This window comes from Phacochoerus africanus, chromosome 2 (assembly GCF_016906955.1).
Source record: "Phacochoerus africanus isolate WHEZ1 chromosome 2, ROS_Pafr_v1, whole genome shotgun sequence".
Classification (NCBI taxonomy): domain Eukaryota; kingdom Metazoa; phylum Chordata; class Mammalia; order Artiodactyla; family Suidae; genus Phacochoerus; species Phacochoerus africanus.
Window position 1 is genome coordinate 29241813 of NC_062545.1, and position 18694 is coordinate 29260506.

Sequence of the window (18694 nt, forward strand, 5' to 3'; positions counted from 1 at the left end):
CCTAAAGTGTTGCATAAAGAATTAGTAAATGCAGCTACTACCAGGGTCTGAGTCCACTGCTCTCCAATCTTGGCTGAGCACTACAAAAACAAACAAGCAAAATTATTAGTAGATTTACTGAGGGTGATTAAATTTGCTCAGAATTAAGCCAGGAAGCTTAACTAACATGTCTTAACGAAGCTGTGACAGTCACATAACGATGGTGAAACAAACAAATAAACAAGGGCCATTATGGGGAATTCTCAAAACCTGGTACCTGGAAGCAAAAAAGATCAGTTTTCAGTTCTTTTTCATGACTGCTTCTACATCAGAATGAGGGTTGGGAGCAGACCTTAAGAGAGATGTATAAGGCTTTAACTATGCAATCGGATAGACCAAGAAATGCAATTCCAGAGGTGAGATATATACATATATATATATATATATATATATATATATATATATATATGTTGCTTTTTAGGGCAGTACCTGCAGCATATGGAAGTTCCCAGGCTAGGGGTCAAATCAGAGCCACAGCTGCTGGCCTATGCTACAGCCACAGCAACACCAGATCCAAGCCACGTCTGTGACCTACACCACAGGTCGGGGCAACGCCAGATCCTTAACCTGCTGAGCGAGGCCAGGGATCGAACCCGCAACCTTATGGTTACTAGTTGGATTCGTTTCCACTATGCCAGAATGGGAACTCCAGAGTTGATATATTATTAATAAGAAGATAGTGCACCTTCCGCTTGAATGACGTCTTTCACCAGGTTTATGCTAAACTCCTGGTAGCCATGTTTCCAATAATGATACCTCTGGGGAAAAGAGAAAAACAGACAAGGCAACTCATGACTACAAATTGGTCATGGACTGGGTAGCCTGAACTTCACACTGATCACGTCTTCCTGATTGCTGCCGATGGATGTCTCATGCCAGCCACGAATCGAACCAAATAATTAGCAGATGTCACCAATGCCAAACTGATGTTTAAAAATGGAACAAGTGAATCATCGAAATGTTTAGGAAGGGAAGCCTGTGCCAACCATTCCGTCATCAAAAGGCTTGTATGGACAATGTGGTCTCTGTATAATCAAGAGCGTTTCCTCAGTGTGACCATGGAAAAGAAAATGGAAGCCTATAGTGCAAGTGTAACTATAAACACTGCGTTATAAATACCACGTTAGGGAGATATTTTGAGAAATCTCAAAACAATATTTAAGACTAATTACTAGGGCAATGCCTCTCTGTTAGTATTATCATTGTCAGTTATTCAAAAGCAAGTGGCTACGTAAGGTATGGTCTCTTGTCTCTGGAAGCACATATTTGGTAGTAGAGTACTAATATGCATGGATGTGAGAGACAAACAACGAATATGCTTATACATGAAAGTAATATGGAAAAGCCTTATATAGGCACGATAAAAATTAGAAGAGATGGTATGATTTAGGGAAAGTGAATAGGCAGGCTTTGTATATGACAGACACTGTACTGGGCACTTGTTAAGCATTAGTGTACATATACTTCAAGGCAACCCTGAAGAGTTGGGCTTACTATTATCTCCATCTTCTAAGAGACCTGGGGGAGGAGATTCCTTTGCTTCACAAGTAGCAGGGTCAGATGTGGAAACAGTCTGTTGACTCTGTAGTGAATCTTTGTTGATGGATGACCCAGCACCGCCCCCCTCTTCAGCATCTCTGTTTCCTTTGGGGGACTTGCTTCTCCCTCATGGCAGGTAGTCTTAGAGGTCCGAAAATCCAGATAAGCTCTTCTTCTTTAATGAAGGCATAGAGGTTCTAGGAGTAGCCTTAGGCTTCATTCTTCCTCTGGGAGGGATTTAAATGGAAGGGTTTCTTAGAGCTAAGCTTGGGCTTCTGGACTTTCTCTCTTTGACTCTGATGCAAGCCAGAGAGAGACTGCCCCTGCCAGGAGACCCTCCTGGTTCCTGTCCCACCTCGAAACCTGCTTCTCCAGACTCCTGTCAACTTGATGTGTGGTGCTCATCAATAACCTTTTAGAAAATTGAACCAGAGTTTTGTTTGTTGCCTGTAACCAAAGAACCTAATGCCTCAAAGTACATGCACCTGTCATTCCTTCCAACCCACACTGTGTCAAGAAAATATATAGTTTTATCTTTATTTCAAGTAATGAAATAACTCGAAAATAAAAGATAAGGTAAAAGTCCCTATCAGAACTGGAATAATATGCAAATCAAAACAATGTCGAGTTTTATTTGCATTCCAATTATTATTTACACACAAATTCAACACATGGAATTTGTTATCTCTATGTAAACATAGTTCATCTTCTGGTAGATTAGAATTATTGTCTTGTATTATTACCATTTGAATTATTTTCTAGCAGGACCCCTTCTCTTTGTCACATAAAAGTCAACTCCAGCTGCTGTGCCCAGATTAAGCCAATTCTGAATTTGTAGATAATGCACAGTAATTACTCTTCCATATCAAGTGCCATGAACTCTGATCAACTCTTTACATACAGCAATTGAGTGCAATGAAAGTTAGTATTTGCATCTCATACATGAAGAAGCCAAGGCTTAGAGAGATGGAGTGACTTGCAAACAGTACCATACGTAAGAAACCATGAAACTAGTCCCTGAACCTGGCCTGCCTGAGCCCAAAGCTTCACATATGCCTACCAGGGTAGCCTGTGCCACTGCTTTACCAAAATCCAAGTTTCCTTGTCCTCTTCCTAACCCCTCAAAATGGCCTTCATTGTCACTAGGTCACAGACAAGAAAATTAAGACTAAAAGAAATTAAGTGGCTGCCAAGGGTCACAGAATGGCTTTGCCATTCTAAAGCCATCCCCGCGCTGAGTTTCCCCTTGGGAGGCTTCATGGTGTGTACCTCAAGTAAAAGCAGACTCACAGCATATTTATAAAATGATTATGATTCTCCCAGTGCATTGAGTGTTTCCAAGAATGCAAAGCACTGTTACCAACCACCTGGATTCTCTTAAGCTGGTAGGACTTAATAACAGACTTAATAATAGATAGCTTGAGGAGTCTGTACTGAATCAGTGGAGCCAACCTATTAAAATATTAGTCCCCATCCACTGATTTTTGGCAAAATAGAATTCTGGAGTGAAAAGGGAACTGAAAAATGACTTGACATAATTTTTTTTTTATCCCAGTGGGGAATCTGAGGGCCAAATAATTTGGGAGATTGCCCCCTGGCACAGAGTTTCTGTGTTGCAAACTGAACTGAGGGAGCTGGTCTCTAGATTCCCAGGGGAGTGCTCTTTCTATAGGGAGTTGGTTCCTCCTATTTCAATGCAAAGCACAAACTAGCTTAAGAGAAAACCAGGGTTGCCAAAACTCAGGCTCTGCCCACCATTGCCAAATAGAAATGAGGAGACAGATTTTTGGGTGAAGGAGAAAAAGATAGCTTTATTGTTTTGCCAGGCAAAGGGGGCCACAGCAAGCTAATGCTTTAACAGAAGGTGCCCCCCTCAGGAAAGATTAGGAGGTGGTTTTATAGTTTGGGAAGTGGAAAAATAGGAACATAGATAAAGATCAGGGCAGAGACAAGTTTGCATTGTCTTTCAAAACTGGTGTTTAGTGGTCCCCAGGACTTGTTCTGGTGGTACCCCTTCTTCCCGGAATGAGAATGAAGAATGCTTCATCAAGTTGGGGGTTTTAGCTCTGCAGAAAGGCTCAACAATATTGTTATGTGTATTCCTTGAGGAGGAACCAGGACCCTGCCCCAAGGCTGCACTATTATCTCTTGACTGCTGCTCCCTGGTCTCTGCATCCTCTCCCTTCTCTGATTAGCAACTGCCCTTTGGGACTCAGGGAAGGTCATGGAGGCTGAAGCTCATTCCCTAAAAAAAAAGATACGGAGGGCATGGAAAGGTTTGTGTCCCTGGGAGTCTCCCAGGGCACTAGCTCCGTTACACCAGCAGCCTGATTAGATAGTCAAGTTTCGTCAAGTTTCAATTCTTTAAAAAGCATTTTCATGTGAGGGCATTTTTCTACAGAACAGATCCTAGGTAGATGGAACCAGACGCATTTTCGTTTGCCTCATTTGGAGCATGAATACTTCATAGTGAAATACTGGAATTTGTTGCAGCCAGGGAGACAGTGTGATATTGGTGGTGGGTGCAGAATAAATGCAGGCTACACACTCACACTTCCACTCCTCAACATTCTCTCAAACTGCAAGGTATTCCCCTCATGCTCTGTGCACTAAGCAATCGCCCCCTCCCTTCTCCCGCCTCCTGCTAAATCATCCAAAGCAGATTTTGATTGGCAGCTTGCTCCAGTCTTCCCCCGCAGTATGTGGGGCTCCCACCTCCACCCCAATACAGTTACTCAGTTCTTGTGTTCATTTTCTCTTATTTTTCATAGCTCTCTCAGGTTGAGACGGGAGTTTTGTCAATTCCTAAAGGGCCGTGTCTTTGTTCTTTTGCTTGTACAGCATCTAACGCTGTGACAATCCAAAGCTGAGGATGAAGAGAAAGCAGCATGATGTAGGTGCATACAATGGCCTAAGCATCCAAATTCAGTCTTCACTTTTGCAAAAGTGCAACACTGTTCAATAGGTCAGGTAACAGGGAAGGACTGCATGTTGGTTTCTTTTCCCCTGAACATTTCTTCCAGAAAGGGAGGCCCATGATATACAGTCTGTAACCTGCTGCAGGATGGGTGGGGACTGGAACTGACCAGGTACAAGCCGTGGGTGCACTTTAGACCTGGGACACGCACACCACAGCTGGATGTGGAACTCCCTGGATGAGAGCCCGCTGGTTATTTTCGCTGATGCTGTCAGTAATGCTGATCATTGTGAGTGCCTGTTCTTGCATCCTTTTATCCTTTCTTCTCTGGCCATTTTGGAATTCTTAAACCTTCCTTTGACTATCCTGGCTCTTCCTCCCTTCCTTTTCTCAACCACCACACAGACGATAGGGACAGTCAGATGGCACGGGGCTGCCACCTCTGTAGAATTGCATCTGGCTTTGAGCCTAGTCTAAGAGAAGCTTAGAACTGGGATTTCTGCATGATGACTTTTGTTCTGTGCTACCCAAAAGCACTCACTAGAGACTAGAGACAGAGGGTTTTCAACTTCACATTGCGAGCAAAACTTGCCTCCTGGTTTTGTATTTTGATGATTGAATATCAGGACCTGGGTTGAGCCAAGAATTCTGAACTGGTTGTTGATGAGGCTGATTTGGTTCTCAGAAGTCTCTAGTAACTGTGGAGCTACAGGCTCAACTTCAAAGAGTAAGTCCTTGAAAAGTGGTCCCAAATTCACAAGGTCTCCCTGGGAGAGGGAAACAGGCTCATCACACCAGTTTTCCCTGAAATGTTCATGGCTCTGCATCCAGATGTTTATTTTCTCAAAGCCAGAGGTGAAGAGACTGAGAGATGGTGTTACCAATGTTAAGAACTTGCCCATGTTCATATGGCAGGTGAGGGGCAGAGCTGGAGATGATCATCACATGCAAACTCTACTCATGATACCGCTTTCATTCCACCCCTTTCAAATGGAAAATGTCAATTAGCCAACTTTCTTCTCAGCATGAAAACACTCATCTTTTCATGTGAATAGATATCTTCTCTCTCCAGTTAGATTATTGGCCATTTGGTAGGTAGGAAGTCTAATATTGTGTTCTCATTCTTGAAAAAAAAAATAAGTATGCCACGAATAATTGCTGATTAATATAACAGGAAAGTGGTTTCAAGTATGTTTTCAGCCCTGGCCACCTTGCAATTTTTCTTCTTTATTTTTCCACCCTAAAAACTTACCACAGCAATACTTGTTCATGCTAAAAAGATACTGTATATAAAATAATCATTTCCCCATCTCAGCTCCATTTATTTCCTTTACCCCAAACAATCAATATTTTCAGACTGGTCATCTGCCCCATCTGTTTCCATGCTCATACGAGCACATGCAGACATATGGAAAAACATAGAGTTTTCTTCTTTATTTTTTAAAGTAAAATTGCACTATTATCCTATGTACATTACTTTACAGCTTTTTCAGTTAAGTGTATATCACATATATCTTCCCAAATCAGTAAATACAGAGCTTTTTCATTCATTCCAATAGCTGCACAAAGTGTATCATGATTTACTCCACCCTTCCCACATCAATGGTTATTGAGATTCCCACTGTCTACTAAATAACTTCCAGTTTGATCACCATGCTGTGTGGCCTCTTGCACTTACACTTCTACTTTTACAGCTGGGGTCAATTTGTGTCTTAAACAATGCTATTTACTCCTTGGGCAAATGCCTCCAAAGCTCTAGAGAATTTTTTTCCTGTAAATTAAAACAAACCACGGTGAAGTATCCCTTCTGTACATAACTAAGGTAAGAGTGTGTCTTTTTGTACACTGTCATTTAGGTAATGTGTAGTACATAGCAACGTTCTGATTCCCATTAGAAAATGGAATATTTTGAGTTTACAAAAGAATTGTAGAACTTTCATGATAGTTTCAAAGGTACATGTATGTGAAGCTTATGACTTCTACCCCACTCTACTTGTCATGACAACAAAAAGGCTTTGAGGCTGCTTTTCTGTTTTCTTGACTTAAAAACTGTTAGTCCATCAAAATATAAGCTCCATAAGAAAGAAACTAAACAGGAGTTCCCATTGTGGCTCAGTGGTTAATGAATCTGACTAGGAACCATGAGGTTGCGGGTTCAATCCGTGGCCTTGCTCAGTGGGTTAAGGATCTGGCGTTGCCATGAGCTGTGGTGTAGGTTGCAGATGCAGCTCGGATCCTGTGTTGCTGTGGCTCTGGTGTAGGCTGGCGGCTACAGCTGTTATTTGACCTCTAGGCTGAAACCTCCATATGCCTCTGAAGCAGCGCAAGAAATGGCAAAAAGCCAAAAAGCCAAAAAAAAAAAAAAAAAGAAAGAAAGAAAGAAACTAAACAAAACTTGTGTCTATTTCTCCAACATATCCCTAGCCTGCTGCATGATGACGGATGCATAGAGCAGGGACTGTATCCGTATCAGTTGCATGAACGAAAGTTTTAAATTCCACACACTCTTTTTGGTCAGAAAAAAAGTCATGCTCTAAACTACTCAAGCCGTAGTTTTCCTTTTTCAAATGACAACGGGGTACTGAGACAGTTCCCTGAGCTCAGTTAGCTTCTGACTCAGTGAACTACCAGAGGTCTCCTCCTTAGGACTGACTGAGTTGGCCAGGATCAGAAGCACACGGTCAGACACCAGCTGAGAACACAGTTTTCAAGACGACCTAGAGGGCATGAGGTGGTTTAAAAGCTGAAGCTCTAAGGATGTTGCTTACCCTGCAGCCATACATACATGCCTCTACTGGCTAAAGAAATCGTGACACCGTGTAATACTGTGCTGTCATTAGAAATGATGACACAGGAGGACACTGAATGACATGGGAAAATGGGGTACATAACATCAGGGAGAGTACGTTCCCATGTTAGCTAAAGGAAATATAGAGATGTCTATTCTTACGAGGCACAGACCCAGAAGATATACACTAAAGTGTTAACACCCTCTCTGGGTGAAGTGATTATGAGTATGTTGAAAAAATTTCTTCTCTTCGCTTATTTTTCTGTCAAAAATGTTTTTAAAAAGATAAACAAGAATTGGAAGGCTTGTTTCTGTGACTATTACATAATGCTTATTTGCCACCTTATCAAATCAAGGCAGTTGTTTTCCTTTAACCAAAATTTTTTCTACAACACAATGCTTTAAAAAAAAAAAAGAGGGAAGGGATAATCTATGTTCCCAAAGCCAGAGAACTAACAAACAAGCCTCTCATTACCCAAGGAACTGGCAAAATAGGCCAGGTAGATTGTCCCTCCATGAAAGTGTTGATAGCGGTGATCTACCTGGCTATTATGCTGACAAGCTCTAGGGGCAGGAAAATAGATGTAATTATAAGAATTTTTGACAGTTATGCAGTAGTTTTTTTCACAGAACTGACACGTTTTGTGTAAAAATATTTGACTTTGCTTAAAAATCTCCCACTGGTACAGAGGAGAAGCTGCATATTTCATGAGCATTCAGATCAGGGATAAGCAACATGGGAACAAATGTGGCAGCACTGAGACCATGCATATCTTAAGCTGGTCACATGCACATTAAGTGGCTTTCCTAGAACCAGAGAAATGCTGGATTGCTTCATGGTGTGTAGTCCTTACTGCTTTACAAAAGTAACGAAACCTTTAGTTGTGACGTCTGGCTCTTGATCATTATGAACCATGAAGAATTACATCCTGGAACTTCCCGTTGGGCGTAAAGGGTGAACACTTCATTGGAAATAGCAGAAAAGCAGCTAGAGAATGACTTTGGGCCTTTGCAGCTCCACCTTAGGAGACCACATGCAATTAGTGGCTTGGGAAAAATCCATGTCCCCACCATAAAATTGGTACATGGACATAGCACCATCCTGGCACAGAAAGTTTCCCCAAAATATTTGTTAAACAAGTGGATGTGTTGTACAAATGTCCAGATAGAGAGGCATACTGCAAACTCACACTTCAATCTCCCCTAACCTACTTGCTTCATGTAAATTAATCAAAATTAATCCACCTCTACCTCTCTAGGTAGTTCCTATATAGCACTGCTGAAGGTAGGTCTGAAGTTTCTCTTTTCTCTAGAAAAATACCTAAGAATTTTGTCTCTAGATATTATTTGCTTAATTCGAACGGCAAAATAAAAATGAATACACAGCAGTCAACACAACACATGTACAGGCAAACTTTTGCAGTTTAAGAGCATAATTTTTGTTAAAAGGTACACATGAACACACACACACACATGCACACACAGAGCATTAACTGGTCCCTGTACATAAATAGCAAACTTCTAGAGTCTGTAGTAACCTGTCGTTTCTTTGGTATTTTTAAAAATAATATCTGAACCTACTAAAATAATTCTCTTTGTTCTCCTCCTCCTCTGCTTTCTCACTATTTTAAAGCAATTACTAAATAGAACTTGAACCCGGAGAAGATGATAAAAGAGGGCAAGTAGAAAGAACCTGACTATTATGAAGCATCTATTGTGTGCCAGGCACTTCTTTAGGCATTTTACATTTAATATTTCTTTTAATCCTCAAAAACCCTTGCCCAGTAGATATCATTAACACTATTTTATGCACCAGGAAATATATTCAGAGAGAACAAGAGATCTGCACAAACTCAAGTAACTGATCAATGATTGAGCAGGGCTGGGACTCAAGTCTGAGAAGCTCGGAGTTTTCACTGCATCACTGTCAATAATGTAGAAATATTCCTGCTCCCTGACAGAAGATTATTGATAATTTGGAAAACCATTTAATCCATGGTGTCTTCCCTCGCCTCCTCCTATTTGACTGTGGTGTCAGATTTTGCCACCAAGTGTCCCCTGGAGTTTGAAATAGAAAAGGACTGTGGCTTGGACAACTCACTGGCTGACTCGAGCCTTGGTTGGGCCAGAATTCTTATTTAGTTCCCTTCCTCTTCTCAGTTTCAGGTTGCAGCCTGTGTCTGTGTCTTTTACTCAAGGAACAGGTGGCCTTCCGTGCTTGCACGAGATGACAGTCCACAGTGATTATGGCAATTCGTCTCACAATGTTCAGTACATTTTTTATGGCACCAAAGATCAGCGGGAACTTGGGTTTTGTACATAGAGGTAAAAGATCTCTGACAGGAGCTGGGCACACTCTTGGCATTTCCTTTCACCTGCTCGCTTTTTTTGTTTGTGTTCCTCACAGACGATTTAAATAGCTTGTTTATTTTTCAGTTAAACTTCACAATGGCTAACATTGTTCCTATGGTACAAAATTAATTTTGATGAGGTGATGATGTCAGGAGGACACTGGGCTAGTCCCTTTTGCGAGTGTTTTATGAACTTTGGTTCACCTGTTTACTCTGGTGGAGCTAAGAAGGTGACACTTAGTGACATGTTCTTCGGTATCTGTGAAAAATAGCCTTTCTGATAGTTAGGTCCCTGGTTTTCAGGGCTCACGGAGTATGAAAATGGAAATGGGATGCCTTTCATGGCTCATCACCGTCATGACCTTGGTCCAGTTCAGACAATCAAACTACTTCAGAGCCCATCCTTTCCGCGGCAGGAAGGTTGTAGTCGTATTTTCTCTGTAATATCCATGTTTTATATATGAATGCTATAAAATTCGCATGGTATAGTGTATGCCATTCTATATCTCACATTATTCTCTGAAACATGTTTCATAACTATTTACCCTAAGTCAATAAATATTTTCTTGAAGAATAATTTTCCTAGGATATGTTCTATTCCTTTTCAGGATGGGATATAATTTATTCAGCTAATTCCCTGTCATTAATTTTTTCTTTGTTTCTAACTAGCCTTTTCTATGAAAACTGTTTAAGAGATATTCCTGTGTGTGGATTTTTGAACATTGTCAACATTGTATGGTCTACTTCTATAAATGTGGAATTGCTGAGTAAAGGAACAAATTCATCCTGAAAAAGTGTGATTATGCCAGTTTTTCAGTTCTCCACCAGTTTTGCTTCCTCTCTTGCTCTGTTGTTTCACCATTTTTTGTGTTGACTTGCTATCCCAGCACATGATTTGGGTTCCTTTAGAAGCTGGGAGTGTCTTGTCATTTTCTCCACTCTGCTCACTTTGCTGGACACCTACTCCTGTAACTTCCTCAAAATAAGCATTGTGGAGTCGTAATGACTACGTGTCTTTCATTTGGCATCTGAAATATCTGTATCAAAAGTCAGACAACGCCAAATGTGTCAAATTATTACTGACAGCTCTTTTGAAACTCAGTAATATGTCAGAAATATTCTGTGGCTGATTATAGATAAAATTTCTCCTCCAAGTTATTTTCTTAGTCTTCTACAGCATGAATGCTATTCTTTTCTTCAGCTAAAACTGATTAAACAAGGCATAGAGAGATCTACCTTTGGATATGTGTTCCAGATTCATTAGTAATAGTTTTAAACTTGGTTTTTCACCTGAAGATATATTGATCTTATGCCCATCTATCAGCAGGGATGCCTGTGCATTTAAATACAACACTAAGTCATTTTTTTTTTGTCTTGGAATTTCTGTCTCTTCTTTATTTCTTGGGCAGGTGAAAGGGATTCAGGTAATATTTGTATTGGAAATATGCTTAGACAAGTGTGCCAGCCACCAGATTAACTATAAACACATAGGTCTTTTGGCGTCGGACTAAGAAAATAAGTCCTCTCATTAAGTGCATACACAATGTCCTGAACAACTATTATGATTAATTAACTTTTCCATGTTGCGGTAGGGAGTTTTACCAGCTCTTAGAGAACTAGATCCAACTAGCTTGTCATCTGATCACAAAAGAGAACAGGTCAAGTGAAAATGGAAAAAGCCAGCAACCAATCCTTTAAGAGGAAATGGTGATTTTTTTAAAAAGGCATCTCCATCTAGTTAATGTTTTGTTATCTTTTTTCCTGAAAGGAATATTATTTTACAGAGGGATTTTAAATCTGCCTTTGAATATTCACTTCTAATAGACTGTGTTTACTACTGTCTGTTTATATGTTGGAACCTTGTCTAGAGATCACCTTTCTTTGAGCTCTTGATGGAAGGTCAGACCTGGGAGCTATTCACTTCTAGCTGTGCCACTGTGCTGGAGCAAAATCTAATTGAACAGAGCTTGTTTTTTTCACTCAGTTAAAAACCTTGCTATCTAGTCAATGATGCTTGATGCTAGCAGATTGAGTTGAAGTTTCGTAATGAGAACCACTTCAATTTTTCAAGCACCTACTATGTGGTAAGACTTTACATTTGCTATTTGATTCCCATGACAGTCCTGCAAACTGTTTGACAGATGGTAAAACAGGCTTAATGTGCCTAAGTCTCTTACTTAAGGTCCTACAATGAGGAGGTGGAAGTTGCAAAATTCAAACTCAGCTCCTTTTAACTCCAGAGCTGTGTCTCCTCCATTGTAGGCACTTCTGAATTTTTTCATGCATCTGTTTATGCTATCAATCTGTGAGACACAACAGAAAAAAATCTCAGAGGAGGAAGACAAGGTAGGATTCATGTAGCAAAGCCACCTTACACCTTGCTTCTGGAAACACATGCTCACTAAGACATGTCAGCTTTCTGTAGCATAACTGATCCTTCCTTCTCAAACCAACTTTGAAGAAGGACCAGAAAATAGGGACATTTTGCCTTTCATTCTACATAGGTACCTTTTTCTCAATATTCCTGAGATACAATGCATAGAAAACCAAGAAAATACAGGGAAATTAAAAATAGCACAAACAGTAATTCTTACATACATGCACCTCACAAACATGCATGGAAAACACATTTGTCTTGTGTGGCTCAGTGAATAGGAGTAGTGATAATGAATAAGAATGGTCTTTTTAAAAATTCAGACACTCCATAATTGACCTGTGGTTTTTTAGGAATGTTGGGAATGGTGATGTGACCTCATAGGTTGAACGATGGCAAAAACATATGGGGCCTCAGAAGAACACTTTTTTTTTTTTTTTTTCAGTCACTGACTTTCTTTGAAATTCTAGGTGAATTGCTCACTTTTGTAATATTTAAAATAGTTTGGTGAAGTGTTGCAAAGACTTTTTTTAAGTTAAATATTTAATATCAGTCATAATTTTTGGTAATTGCTAATTCTTAGTTGCCTCCCCCCAGCAAGAGATATTTTTGATACAGTATATCCTGAAGAAGTCAAGATGCACTAAACTATTCCAAGTTTCTCTAAGATAATAGCACCCGCTCTGTGCTGGGCACAAGGCTAAGTACTCCTGTTTTCACACAAGACCTCTTTGCAGTAGGTGACATTATTGCACCCAGTTTTCAGATGAGGAAACTGAGACTCAAAAGACATTAAATAATTTGCCCAGTAACATGAAGACAAATAGTGGAATCAGGGTTCAAACCAGCATCTGGTTTGGTACCAGCATCTGGGTGCTTATTCACTGGGCTATCCAACTCAGATAGAATCAGTCTACTTGTTGAGAAGTTAATTTTTCAATGATTATTACTCTGTGTTCAAGGGTGGAGAAAGGGCTCCAATCAAAGCTTTGTAAGATCACATTTAACAATACATTGGTTGCACAAAAAAAAAACAAAGAAAGAAAAACAAGGAAACAGGAGTTCCTGTAGTGGCTCAGCAGAAACGAATCCAACTAGCAACCACGAGGTTGCGGGTTCGATCCCTGGCCTTGTTCAATGGGTTAAGAATCTGGCACTACCGTGAGCTGTGTTATAGGTCGAAGATGCAGCCCAGATCTGGCATTGCTGTGGCTGTGGCATAGGCCAGTGGCTACAGCTCCAATTCAACCCCTAGCCTGGGAACCTCCATATGCCACAGCTGCAGCCCTAAAAAGAAAAGAAAAAGAAGGAATCAGAATTCTGGCCTGAGGACCTGTGAAACTCCTAAAGACCTAAGGGGGATTGACAGCCCCTCAGAAGGTGTCGTTTTTGGCCCAGAACCAAGGAAGAAGATGAAAAATACATTTCTGGATGGAAAGTTTCTTTAGACTTCACGAAAGGGTCATACTTTCAAAGGCATGACTGGTGCTCACCCATTTGGTCTGGAGTGCATGCCTAGGGTTTTAAATGGTTCTTGACTTTGGCTCCTGGCACCTGCAGAATAAAGCAGCAGACACTCCACCCCCAGCATGGATCTCTCCCCACACACTGCGCTGCCTCACCTGTGGAGAACTCCACAGGTTTTCCCCTGAAAAACACAGTAGAATTTCAAAATTCCTTGGTCTTTCTTGGCCCATCCCCTGGGTGAGGCTGTTTGCTTCTCAAAGCAAAATGGCTTCTATCTTTGGGCAGCGTGTTTAAAAGAGGCAAAGCTGATTTATTTATAGGCTAATCATAAGGCCATAATTGGATCAGGTCTATCTGCCAGTCTTCCTGAGATATTTATGGCATTGGCTTTGCCAGGTCTGTCCCCTTCCATTGCCCAGATCAGAGGGAAAGTAAGAGAGGAAGGAGAATAAGTTGTGGGGTGTTGCTTAGAGGTGATTCACCAAGGGTGTATTTTAGCAGAGGGTCAGACACATACAGTGTTTGCAAAAAGGAAAAAGAAACAAAGCGTAGCATTTTGTGCTGGGAATCAGGCACACTCAATCCTGCCTACCTTTTGCTTGCTTCTGATTGTGTTCAGATAAATAGGATTCCCTAAATTATGTATTTTTTTTTTCATTCTCTCTTAATCTGGGGTTGACTTGTTTCAGTTTATAGATTGTTTTATTTTATGGTTTATATCATTAGTCGGTTTTTACTGAAAGGAACCACCTTGGACAAAGAAAACACTTTAGAATAAGTGTTGTGCATTGGGACAACATAAAACAAAAATGAGTGACTTAAATCCTACTCCTGGCTGTTAAGCAGTGTGATTCTGGATGAGTTACAGAATTTTTCCATTTGTTAAAGGTGTTGAGCCATATCAGCTATTCCCAAGCATGGCCCCCCACCACAATCGCTTAAAGAGTGTTTTAAAATGAGATGCCTACTGTAAAGCATGGGGGAACATGTTGGGGTGATGGAATTGTTTTCTTATGATGGTGGTTACATGCCTGTATACATTTGTCAAACTCTGACACTAAAAAGCGTGACTTACTGTATGCAAATTATCTTAATTTTGAGTTTTAAAGTTTAAAAATATATTTAAAATCTGCCCATTGATATATTGGAAAAAATATGCCTAGGCCCCACCCCATACCAACTGTCTATTGAAGGGTATCTTTCCTTTTAATCATCTCTGTACTTGTCTGATGGGAATCAACGCAAACATTCTAAGCTGTCATGATCCCAAGTTCAGGTGTTTGTCAGATGCAGCCATGAAGTCAAGAGTAACGTGGGTGGCAGAGAGCAGCATGGTGCCTAGAGTCACAGCGTGTCCAGACAGGCCATTTAAGTCACTTGGGGAACCAAGGAGAAATATGCAGCTAAGCTCTGTGTTTCATGCTCAATTAGAGCATTTTTCATGATCAATGAGCAGAAAAGGTGAAAGCAGCCTAGTACCAACTGCATATTAGAAACCAGTGTGAAGATGGAGGATGTTGAACTCATAGCAGAGAGTATCTGGGGTCCCAGCTCCAGTTTGCCCATGACCTTGTTGAGATAAGTGGAAGGAGTATATCAGTATAATCCTCCCTCTCCTTCTCCTTGCCTTTATGAAGAACTAGTTTCATTGGATTTCTGCTCCTTAAAATCAAAGGACGCTGAACCAGAATGAAGAACTATCCAAAGGGAGGGTGACATGGGGTGGGGGTTCTTACATAGAGGGCAGGGCAGGAAGAATGATCTCAGCTCTCTCTGGTGAGATACTATTTTTTCACCCTTCTTAGGTTCATAAAGATGAACACCTGCAGTCCATTAAGGAAACATCTGATTGAGGGAAACTCCACAAGACACCATGCTGCTGAGTAAACTTGGACTCTCAGCAATACACTTAGCTAAATTACAGCTGCTGAATCCAGTTTCTTAAGATGTTCTGTTTTAGGACCTTTGCCCTGATTTCTCTAATGGAATTACGATTCCATTTTTCAAAGGTTATAGCCACCACTTTGTTCCTCACCCAACTCATCACCTTTCTCTGATGAAAGGCACCATTTATAAGAGCCACCACTCCCCTGAAGAAGAACAAGTGGGCATCCTAAAAATGTGCTGGAGGCCTCAGTATGTTTTATAAGGAAGCTGCCCTATTGTGGAAGTACAGTAAGCTGGCCAGCTCCCTCAGTGAGTTTGCAGGGAGTATAAGACTAAGGGATTGTCCAGGAGCAGGTTCCCTGGGAGAGTTTTTTCCTTCCCAAAGGCTCTGACAGAAGTCAGAGAGGCAGAGTAGAAGCACCCAGGAGGAGAGAGTGCTCAAACTAAATGACAAGCCGGCCACTGTGCAAATGTCAGAGCTGTGGGCCCTTGGGGGCCAGTCTTTAGTTTTCAGCATCTGGAGAGATGGCTCCATTTTTTTTTTTCTTTTCCCAGTGACACTGAAACACACCAGCAAGGGAAAGATCCCCTCTGGCTCACCTGTTTATTTATTCTGCTCTCTTGTGACTTCCCAAAGGGTTTTCTTAATACAGTATGACTTTAGTTCTTTGATCCCCTGAAGAGAAGTTTGGAAACTGACAACCTTCCCCTCTGATCTTACCCGAGTGTTCTTTCTGAATCGAGCCACCCAGGACTTCCTGTTTGAGGTCAAAAACTGTTTAAGCAAGCAAGCAGCTCCAGCCAGTCTGACACGACATCAGAGCTGTTGCTAGGCAGGGCATTTTAATCTCCCGTGCACCAGCTTGGGTTGCCAGGTTGGCACAAAGTCACAGGTGACCTCACCTGTCTTCCTAGTTAATCTTGTTATGTTAATGGGTGCGATTTCTCCACTGTGGAGACTCGATGTTCTTGGCACTTGGACAGCGCCCTAAGGCTTGACTCAGAGGTGAACAAGAACTTGTCCAGAAAACTCGGTTGTTGCCAGCAGAGGTTGCAGGTGCTCCCTGACCAATGAGTGGTCCCTGACTCATGGAAATACGCATGGTAGTGGATGGTGAAAGCAGTCTTGGACCAAGGGAAAAGACTTGCATTCCTTTGGTTCTCAAAACATACGTTATGCTCTTTATGGAATGGTGGCCTTCTTTTCCTTTCCCAAGGGAAGCTCAAAGTTTTACATTTCTATGGTGCCCTGAATGTGCCATCCTAGAAAAATATCATTATATTCCTGTCTGTCTTGCTCTATAACAGGAACTTGCTTCATAAGACACTTAGGGAACTCCTAGTCTAAGCAGCGCATTGTGGGAGAGGGCCGAAGAGCTAGACTTAGGGACCCTTCAGTCATGTGGATGGAAGAGCCCCCAGTTACCCCCCAAAAGCACTTACAAGTTTTCTTGCTGCCTGGGTGGATAACCTGAGTGGTGGGCCTCATCTGGCAATTCCACATTGCCTGGAAAGTCTGAGGATTTGCCATTACCTCCCCCTGCCCCCGCCGCCATTTTTTTAAAGTTTTATTGATGTGTAGTTGATTTATAATGTTGTGATAATTTCTGCTGTACAACAAAGTGATACAGTTATACATGTACACACATCCATTCTCTTTCAGAGTCTTTTCCCACATAGATTATCAGAGAATATTGGGTAGAGTTCTCTGTGCTATATAGCAGGTCCCTGTTGGCCAATCATTCCATATTCCTCAGTGGGCATATGCCAATTCCAAGTCCCCAGTCCATCCCTCTCCCAGCCTGTCCCCTTTGGTCACCGTAAGTTTGTTTTTAAAGTCTTTGAATATGTTTCTGTTCTTCAAGTAAGTTCATTCATATCCCTTTTTTTTTAGATTCCACATATGTGACATCATACTATGTTTGTCTTTCGCTGTCTGACTTACTTCACTCACTATGATAATCTCTAGGTCCATCCATGCTGCTGCACATGGCATTATTTCATTCTTTTTTTATGCCATTATCTCTTTCTAGAGTTACTCTACCAAGTACAGGAAGAATCCGTTATTATTATTCTTGGCCTCATTTATCATCCACAAAGGGCCTAGGAGAAGACTCATCACTGATAAAGTTTCATTTTCTGATTTAGGAGAACAAAAAGAATAAAGAATATTTGAAGCGTATTTTTGAATTTTTGGCAAAGTTATCTCTAAAACTTTGAGAGGAGATTCTTCTAAACCATAAAATAAAATAGTAAAATAAACTAAAAGGAGATAAAAGATGCAGAGTTCTTTTGGTGAACTACTGAAGGATTTAGTCCTTGAGGAGAGGAATCTGATTCTGGATGTCTTTTCCATAAGAGCCATTTCAAGCCATAAAAGAAATAAGAGAGAGTCAAGAAAAGACCTTCCAACCCTCTATGTTCAGAATAGTTGAAATAAAACAGTCTATTAAAACCTGTCTTTACTCATTTTGCCCATTATGGGCTCTAGTTCCAAAGCTGTGGGAACTATATCAGGGTAAAGATACACACTCTCAAAGTCCTGGAATTTGTTGTTCCCCTAAAACCTCTCTGAAGAGGGAAAGTGTGGGAAGCCTGCATGGGTGGCCATGGTCACAGAATCATAAGAGCACTGAACAGGAGTCATGGGCGCTCTGGGCCACACTCAAGTTAGGGTGAAACCAGAAATATCACTCCTTTCATATCTGGGGTAACAGCCATTTAACCAGGGCACAAATGATTAATATATTCATATATATGAAAATATGCATGTCTCTTAAAATGTTTGAGCCCACCTATTTTTGTTTAAAAATTTTTTAGGGATTTTTTGTAAAAAAAATGTATTTATGATAAATTTTTGTTTGTTTTTGTTCATGCACATGGCATGTGGAAGTTTCCAAGCCAGGAATCAAACCTGAGCCATAGCAGTAACCAGAGGCAACCAGAAACACAACAGTGACAATGGCAGTTCCTTAACCTGCTGAGCTACCAGGGAACTCCTTTAGGTTTTTGTTTTGTTTTGTTTTGTTTTAATAAATGCAGGTCTCCTAAAAAAAAAAAGAAAGAAAGAAAGAAAAGCAGGTCTCATCTGTGTTCCCTGGGCTGCCTGCATATGATCTTGAAGTAGATGATTTATCCAGGACTCTCATTCCATTTCTTTTTTTTTTCTTTTTTTGTCTTTTTGCCATTTCTTGGGCCGCTCTCGCGGCATATGGAGGTTCCCAGGCTAGGGGTCCAGTCGGAGCTGTACCTGCCGGTCTACGCCAGAGGCACAGCAATGTAGAATCCAAGCTGCGTCTGCAACCTACACCACAGCTCACGGCAACGCCAGA